The 8328-nt window shown below is 42.3% G+C and overlaps 1 long non-coding RNA gene across 1 annotated transcript in view; it reads left to right on the forward strand.

Annotated features, from left to right (window-relative positions):
* The first annotated feature begins 614 nt into the window (after nucleotides 1–614).
* The window catches only part of LOC109300098, an 18692-nt gene continuing 10978 nt past the window's right edge, over nucleotides 615–8328 (forward strand). The window contains exons 1-2 of the long non-coding RNA XR_002098114.1: nucleotides 615–777; nucleotides 2854–2855. This is a non-coding gene — a long non-coding RNA (uncharacterized LOC109300098). The remainder of the gene's footprint in view (nucleotides 778–2853; nucleotides 2856–8328) is intronic.

Raw genomic sequence — 8328 nt, forward strand, 5'->3', positions numbered from 1 at the left:
TCAGGAAGGTCAAAGTGCAACTGAAATTGCAGCTAGCAAGGGATGTGAAGGGTAACAAGAAGGGTTCCTACAAGTATGTCAACAATAGAAGGAGGATCAGGGAAAGTTTCGGTCCTTTACTAAATGGGGGAGGCAACCTTGTGACAGAGGATGCAGAAAAGGCTGAAGTATTCACAGACTTTTCCACCTCAGTCTTCACAGCAAGGGTGTGTCATTGCCTCAACTTTGTACTCTCTTTTTTTTTTTACAGTCATCCTGGTTCTCATTAAGGATCACCTTCCTTCCAGAATTGATATCAAATACCAAACAGATAGAGGGCTCTTCGATCTCAGATGTTTTTGCTTGAAGATCAAAGTACTAAATCAACCATGCTTGGTCTACAATATGGCCTGTGCCATCCTTGTGCAGAATTAGGAAATTTCCAGACCATATTGGATATTTTTGGAGAAACCTATTGAACTTTGGACCTCTCTCTCAACATTTAGAAGACTAAAGTGCTCTATCAGCCTGCCCTTGGCCATGAATATGACTCCCTCTCCTGCCCCAAAATTACCATCAAGGGAAGGACCCAGGAGGTAGTCAAGCATCTCTAGAAACACTCCAAATATCAGGTCTACAATGCAGTTAATCATCCCCACTTTCCTCTATGGATATGAAATGTGGGTGACCTACTGTCATCATCTCAAGAGACTGGAGAGTTAAGACTAGTGATGCCTTCAGAAAATCACCTACATCAAATGGAAAGATTGCTGCACAAACACCAGCATCCTTGCGGAAGTCAGTGATCCCCAAGCACCAGCTTCTTTGGATGGGACATTGTGTGTGGATGCCTAACTCTCAACTCCCAAAACAAGTGCTCTATTCCCAGTTTAGAAAAGGCCTGACATCTCATGGTGGCCAGAGAACACAAGGACACATTGAAGGCATACCTCAATAAAATAGATGCCAGTATAAAGAGCTGGGAGGAGCTAGCTGCCAGCCAACTGCAATGGCACCATAATCTCAACCAAGCAGTAGCCTGAGGTAAAGCATCTTGCCCTCGAAGCAGAGAAGAGAGAGTAGAGAAAGGAAATGAATCCTGGCCTGCAGCTCACTCTCCCCTGCAGAAAGACCTGTAACTTCTACAGATGGATCTGTGGCCCAAGGATCGGACTTGTAATTCATATCAAGACCCATCAAATCAAGGGATTGCCAATGAGGACTGAATATGTCCTGGAGGATACCAGCTGAATTTTCCGTTTGGGCTGTGATAATAAGAAGACTATAATACACATAGTATCTTGTCAGGTCACCAGTGAGTTTGTCCCTGTTCCTATTACAAATGACCCTATTGCTGTGGAACAGAAAGATGTTAGAGTTGGGATAGAAACTGTTGTGAGGAATACAAGGTAGTGTCAAGTCCAAATTCCTTATTTAAGACTTAGCATGTTCTGTAGTATGACAGTAATATGCTTATAATGTCTGAATACCCTTTCATACCAACTCAAGGAGGCCCATAGTAAGTCTCTTACATTGCAAAAGTCAAGAAATCTGGCTTAATGGTGTGCATGGCTAGATTTATAGATCAAAAACTACACAAGTAATTACTGTACAATTTATATTCAGTCCCAACTAATCCATTTATTTCAAATCATGAAATAAACACAATTCATTTTAAAGAAACTTAAAGCAAATGACCTGTCCATGCTTTCTGCTGTTAGGAGTATCTGCCAGCTTATTGCAAAAACTGTTTAGCAAAGGATCAGTATCCTGGGTTGTATTAACAAGAGTGTCACTTGCAAATCAGTGGGAGTGATTCTTCTGCTCTGTTCAGCGCTGCCACCAGCTCTGTTCACCACTGCCTCACCTTGAGTACTGTGTCTGCTTTTGTGCCCCACACTTCAAGAAGGACAGATTGGACAGTCCAGAAGAGAGTGACAAAAATTATTAGAGTCCTGGGAATGCAATACTTATGAGGAATGGCTGAAAGAACTACTGATATTTGGTCTGAAGAAGAGAAGACTTAAGGGGTATTTGATAAGTCTTAAACTACTTGAAAGGTGATTATAGAAAGCATGGAGATGGGCTTTTCCCTGTTGCTGCTTAGGACCAGCTGCTGCTGGGGATTCTCCCTACCATTCAGGGAGTGTGCATCCAGCAAACTTAGTTCGACCTAACCCTTCTTAGGTTATTTTTTAAATAGTACTGAGCTCTGTGTATCTTCAGGGAGTTTAGACTAGCCAAAAAATGGCTGGCCTAATCCAGCTTAGTTCACATTAGGAGATGTACTATGAGGATAGGCTAACCTGTTCTTGATCTAACCAAACATATTAACATTCTGAATGCAGCCCCAGGGATGGGAAAGCCCAGCAGCTTGCTCCAGCCCTGGGACTTCACTTTTCCTACCCCCACCCACCCTGCCTGGGCTATTTTTTAGTTCCCTTATTTGCCATCACCCACAGTGGGCCTGCTAGCCCCTCCTTCCTCTCCCTCTCCCCCACCCCCCCAACCACAACTTACTTAGATCAGAGATCAGGTCCTGGTGCAGTTTCTGGCACCAGCTAATGCCCACGTAAGTAGGGACTTGGGGTGTGCAAAGTGGGCTGTATTCAATTAGGATTTGGCCCAAATTGGGGGACAGTGTCTTGATTCATTGATTTGGATCACTGCCCTGATTTGATTCAGCCAAATCCAAATCTGAAGATTTGATGCTGATTCAGAGAATCAGTGATTTGGCCATAGGCACAACTTTAAATGTTTTTTTCTACATACCTTGAGGTACCAGGCACAACTCATGAATATTGAGATGGTGGGGTGGATGGAGTGTCTCACAGGAGCACAGGGGGGCCCCGGCATGCTTGGTGGTGGACCCAGAAGTGGATCAGAAGAACTTCTCGTCCACTTCTGGGTCCACTGCTGAGTGCACTGGGGACCTCCCCCCGGCACCCCTCCGACTTGGTGATCAGACACAGGGAGACCTCAAGTGCCCCCCCAGACCCAGGAGGCACCAGTCTCAGAGCCCCCCATGCTACTGTGGGATGCTTCATCTGCCCTACCATCTCAGCATTCACGAGCAGCCTGGTACCTTGAGATATGTAGAAAAAACATTTAAAGATGTGTCTATGTTTGAATCATCAAATCTCTCTAATCTCTCCAAATTGATTCAAAGGGTTCTGATTCAATTTGGAAAGATTAAAGGGTCTCTTGATTCAATCTGGATTCAGAGATTCAGCCACTGAATTGGGCCAAATCTCTGCCAAATCAAATCAGTGACCAAGCTTCGCCCTGCCTTAGTGGGGATCCAATCTACTTTATTGAGTCTGTGAACACAAGCATATATGCCCTCCATTGCAGCATGGCACTGCAAAAGCTGACCTACACCAGAACCCCAAGCAGCTGACTGCAATGTGACACCAAGACATCTCTGCTAGAGCTCCAGCTGGATGACTGTGGCACAGTGCAGATACCGACCACCCCCCACATCACTGAATGCTGCTGAAGCCACAACTGCATTGTACTGAAGCCACGACTCCACCCTACATATGTTGCTGACCCCTGTTCTAGACAATAACCACTTTTACCATAGCCTACACTTTCTTTCCCCTAGGGCATGTTCCTTGATGTATTCTGAAACATCTCTCCAGCCTTGTTCTTGGAAACAGCTGGACAACTGACTTGTTTTAAAGGCCATCTGAGGCAGGTACTCAGCATGGAATACCTCAATCTGACCAAGTTTGAGTAACATACGTCTTGTACTTGATTATTGTATAAAGTAAAAAGTTGGGCTGCTATGTGTAAGTTGTATTATTATCTTACACTATTTGTTTGTGGCTCTTGATATATCCTGGGAAGGAGAGAGCTTCAGCTTTTCACGGACTCAAGCAGGCTAGATCAATATTTTGTATAGAGACTTAGATCTTGAAAGAGCTCTCTGAGCATGACTTAGATGTCTTAGAGGTAAAGCAGGATCTAGGTTATAAAATTAAGATTTTAACAAATACACTAAAACTAAAACTTTAACAATAAATCAACTATGATAATAGCATTATTAATTTTTTGCATTCCTATTTTTATGCCTTTTGTAATGCCTTATTTTATGGTGTGGTCTTTTAAATTAGGAATATTAGGGCTTGATCTGAAGAAACACAAGCAGGGCTGAGCAAACTGATTGCTGATATTAATTCTCTCTCTCACTAAAGGCCTGAAAAGAAGGTAGCAGCCATATTACACCATTGTAGTGTGTCTTCTAGACAAACTGTAGTGCTACTGTTTACAGTTTGAAGAGGCTTATGTCAGGTCTCAGTAGAGCTAAATTCCTTACTAAAGCTAAACCAGCCAGTCATTGTAGCTCAAAGCTGTTATCTCCCTCTTACAGAAACAAGCAAAAAAAAAGATATTTAACACCTAGCAAGAGAAGTGGCTTGTGTAATATTGAATATTGTATTTTCTTATATACAACATTCTCTGGAATATAATACATACCTTGTCCTTGAAAAGCGGAATAAAGAAATAAAGATCTGTCCTTATAGTAGCAACTAGAAATCCAAGTCTGCTTATTGTTCTGTTCCCTGTGGATCCATGCAGATTTTACTTTTAGTTTCACTTGGTAAGTGGAAGAACCTGCTCTTACCATATTACTGACATATAATGCACACTTCAATGTCTAACACCTGGTTTGTGGGGAAAGCTTGTGTTGTAAGTGAGAAAATGTGGTACTACTAAAGATTACATTAATTGAGAAACTTGCTTTATTTAGTGTTAAAATATAAAAATGAAGGGTCACATTTAGGAACTCTTATTCAAACAAATAGTATAATTACATATAACTTAAGACAGTGTTTCCCAGCCTTTTGGTTCCAGCTGCATACTTACTGTGCCTCTCCCACCCTGTGGCACACCAACCGAATGTGGAGCTGGGGGAGAGGAGGGCGAACAGCCAGGCATGGAGCAGTGGTGGGGGGTGTCAAGCAGCCAGGTGCCGAGTGGAGGAGAGGAGATGGTGCGGCTGAACACAGCACACAGATGCAACTCACTGGCTGCAGCCACCCCCCACACCCCCGTCTGTCTGTCCGCACTGGCAGGGGGCATGGCTCCAGACAGCGGAAGTCATGGCTCTAGCCTGAAATTCCACGACACACCTGGATGTGCCTCACCGCACACCATTGTGCCATGGCATACCAGTTGGGAAACACTGACTGAAGAAGCAGGATGGTCCATGCAGTGATAGAAATAATAATTTAGGGTTGCTTCTTGCCAGGAGACTTAGGGAGTTGAATTACTGAGAGAGAGTCTCTCAGCTTAGTAGCTTGTTAGTCAGTTAGAGACAGGAAGAGGGTCTGCAGAGGCAAGTCTTCTGCTCCACAGTTAATGTTTGTTGTTAGTACTTATCATTCTTGTATGCTTGTATTTATTGAATAAGATCATCTTTACAGAGTATCAGAAGTGGTGAATAAGAAAAATCATTAAAGAATTTGAATTCCAATCTGAAAAAGAAGCTGGAAACTGAGAGCAAATGGAGCAACACAGCCATGGTGAAGGACAAGGGTCTCTAACTGATCTTCCTGGCCACATTCCAAGTTCTAAGTTATGTTCTAAGTAAAAAAGACAGTAAGTCATTAAAATTTTGCAGCCTCCACCTGCCCTTCTTATTTTGGGCAATATACTAGAGAACAGGAGTGTGTACAGACAAAGTTTTGAGAGGGGTCTAACAACCACAGGGGCAAAAGAGAAAAATGACAAAGTCAAATTCTCAATCTTCTTGCACACCATGAGGGAGGAAACCCTGGCAGTTTAAAACACCTTTATTTTGGCAGAAAGTGAAAATATGTAGTTAAGAGTAAGACTATCCAAATTTGAGGAGTATTACATGCCAAAAAAAAAAAAAATGAGATACTTGAAAGACTCATTTTTTATGTGCAGACAAAGAACAGGAGATAGTATAAATTGGTATGTCATGGAACTAAAGAGACTGAGTAAGAACTGTGTTTCTGAAGACTTGACAGTCTCTGATTAGAGAGAGTAATATCTGTGGCATTGCAGATACTTCATCACAAGAAAAAAATTCTGCATGAGGGAGACTTTTCCCTAGGAAAGACTGTTGAAATGTGCAGGGCAGCAGAAACAGTGAAGGCTGAAGCTGAAGAGCTGAATGGACTAAAAGTGTGTTGTCCTTGCAGTAGGCATGAAAGAATGTGGCCAGAAAAAGCCATCTCACAGAGTAGAATTTTTTGCTGGTAAGAAACCACTTCACAGGGTGGAATTTCATTGGCAGAGTGATAAATTAAAAAGCAAATGTAGAAAGGAACATGACCCAAAACCTTCTGCTGCAATAAAAAAGATCTGTTTGAACTGCAATTTCCTCAAAAAGGAACCATTTTGCTAAGTGCTACAGATCTCAAACAAAAAAACCTCAGGTTCATACAGCTGAGATCACATTAGAGGAATTTTATATAGCTATAGCTAAATGAAGGGAGATCAATGAGAGAGACGGGATTTTACCAGTAGAAGTGCAAAGAACAATAGTTTCATTTAAATTTGACATAGGAGCTCAGGTTAATATTTTACTAGAATAGGTATGTAGAAAATTGAAATTTAGTCCAAAACTGAGTCCAACAAATATTAAAATAACTGTATATTCAGGAACAAATATACTAGTGAAAGGGAGATGTGTTGTTCACATCCAATATAGAAATATAAATTTGTACAAACTCATTCTGGTTCCAAGGGAGGTGACATCAATGTTATGCCCAACAGTTTGTGAGAAACTGAATCTACTTAAATGTGTGTTTGCAGTAAAAGAAGGTACAACAGTCAGGCTTCCTGATGAGCTTCTTGGCTGTCACAGCCCTAATCTGGACAATTTTCTTAAGAAGAAATTTGTTCCAGAGCACTAGTCATAACCATGTCCTTATGGGAAGAAACTTTCCTTCAAACACAAATGCAAATGCTATCATGCAGAAAAAAGAATCAGCCTCAGCAGTTTGTAGGCAATTAACTTGATACGATGGTCAAAAGCACAGGTGCCAAAAGCGCAAGTCAATTGGATTCCAGTATAATGATTTACTGGTGATACCACCTATCAAGGAGATGTGAGTGACTGGTGCCACCTTAGTCAGGGGGGCACATCCCTGCCCCCGTGACCAGTCCGGCTGATGGGGGAAGTCTCCCCCATGGCTGATCCTGCCAACCAGGGGCGGGCAGTCCCCCATGGCTGATCCTGCTGACTGGCTGATCCCGCAATGGCCGATCGCTGCAGCCAATCGCTGGGAGTAGCTGAAGCTGCTTTTGGTAGTGGCTGCAGCGATCAGCTGGTGCTTGCAGGGGTGGGTACTGGCGCTCCTGCCTGCCCCCCACCCATCACCTAAGCAGCAAGTACAGCCACTTGTGGGGGCACCGGCACTCACACCCCCATGCACCCCCTACGCATCAGCACTGCTTGGAGGGAAAGCTCCCCACCCAAACCAATAATTTGTAACCTGAGAAGACAGTAAAACCTCTTGAAAGTTTCTCAAAGACATGTTAAGAGAACTGCAGAAAAGTGTGAAAAGGAAAGAGAGTGATAAAGTTTCACTTCAGAGTGCAGTACTAGTAACCTTTCCTCTGTAGATGGGTGTTAATGGAAGTTTATCTTAATTTATTTTTGTAGTTGTTAAGAGGGAAGTTGTAATGATAGAACTAATAAGTTAGGGAAGCAGCCTAAAAAGAGACTGAGGGAGTTGGGCAGTTGGGAGATGGTTTCCTAGTTAAGGACCTGCAGAAGTTATCCTACTGCTCCACACTTAAATTTTGTTATTAATTCTTCTCATTCTTGTATGCCTCTATTTATTGAACCCAGTGATCATTATAGTCCAGTGTTTAGGTACTAAGCTGGAATTTAAGAGATTTGGGTTCAGTTCCCTGCTTAACCATAGGCTTTCTGTATTATCTTGAATGGTTAAGTTAAGTACTTGTAGTACCTTGATCCACATCTGGAAAAAGTGGATAATGTTTTTAATTACACATCACTTACCAGTCTCTTTCATTATTTAGTTGTTAGGACACTCTTTATTCTGTGTTTGTGCAGTATCTATCACAAAAGTCTCAGGGTTGGATCCTGTTCCACCTATGAGACATCTAAATATGATCCCAATCCATTCTGCTCAAGCCCTGAAAATCCATTAACCTAAAAGGTAGGCAAGGTTCTTTGAGTAGATTTGATATAGTTTATTAGACCAACTGACTAGTTGGAAAAAAGGTTATTAGCAAGCTTTCAGGCACAATCACCCTTCTTCAGGCATAGGAAGTCTCTGTTGTTCTGAGACTCCAAGGAATGAGAGAAGCAAAAAGTGTGACAGAATTTCAGTGACAGTG

The sequence above is a fragment of the Gavialis gangeticus genome, unplaced genomic scaffold, assembly GCF_001723915.1.
Source record: "Gavialis gangeticus isolate Ggan-Ray unplaced genomic scaffold, GavGan_comp1, whole genome shotgun sequence".
Classification (NCBI taxonomy): domain Eukaryota; kingdom Metazoa; phylum Chordata; order Crocodylia; family Gavialidae; genus Gavialis; species Gavialis gangeticus.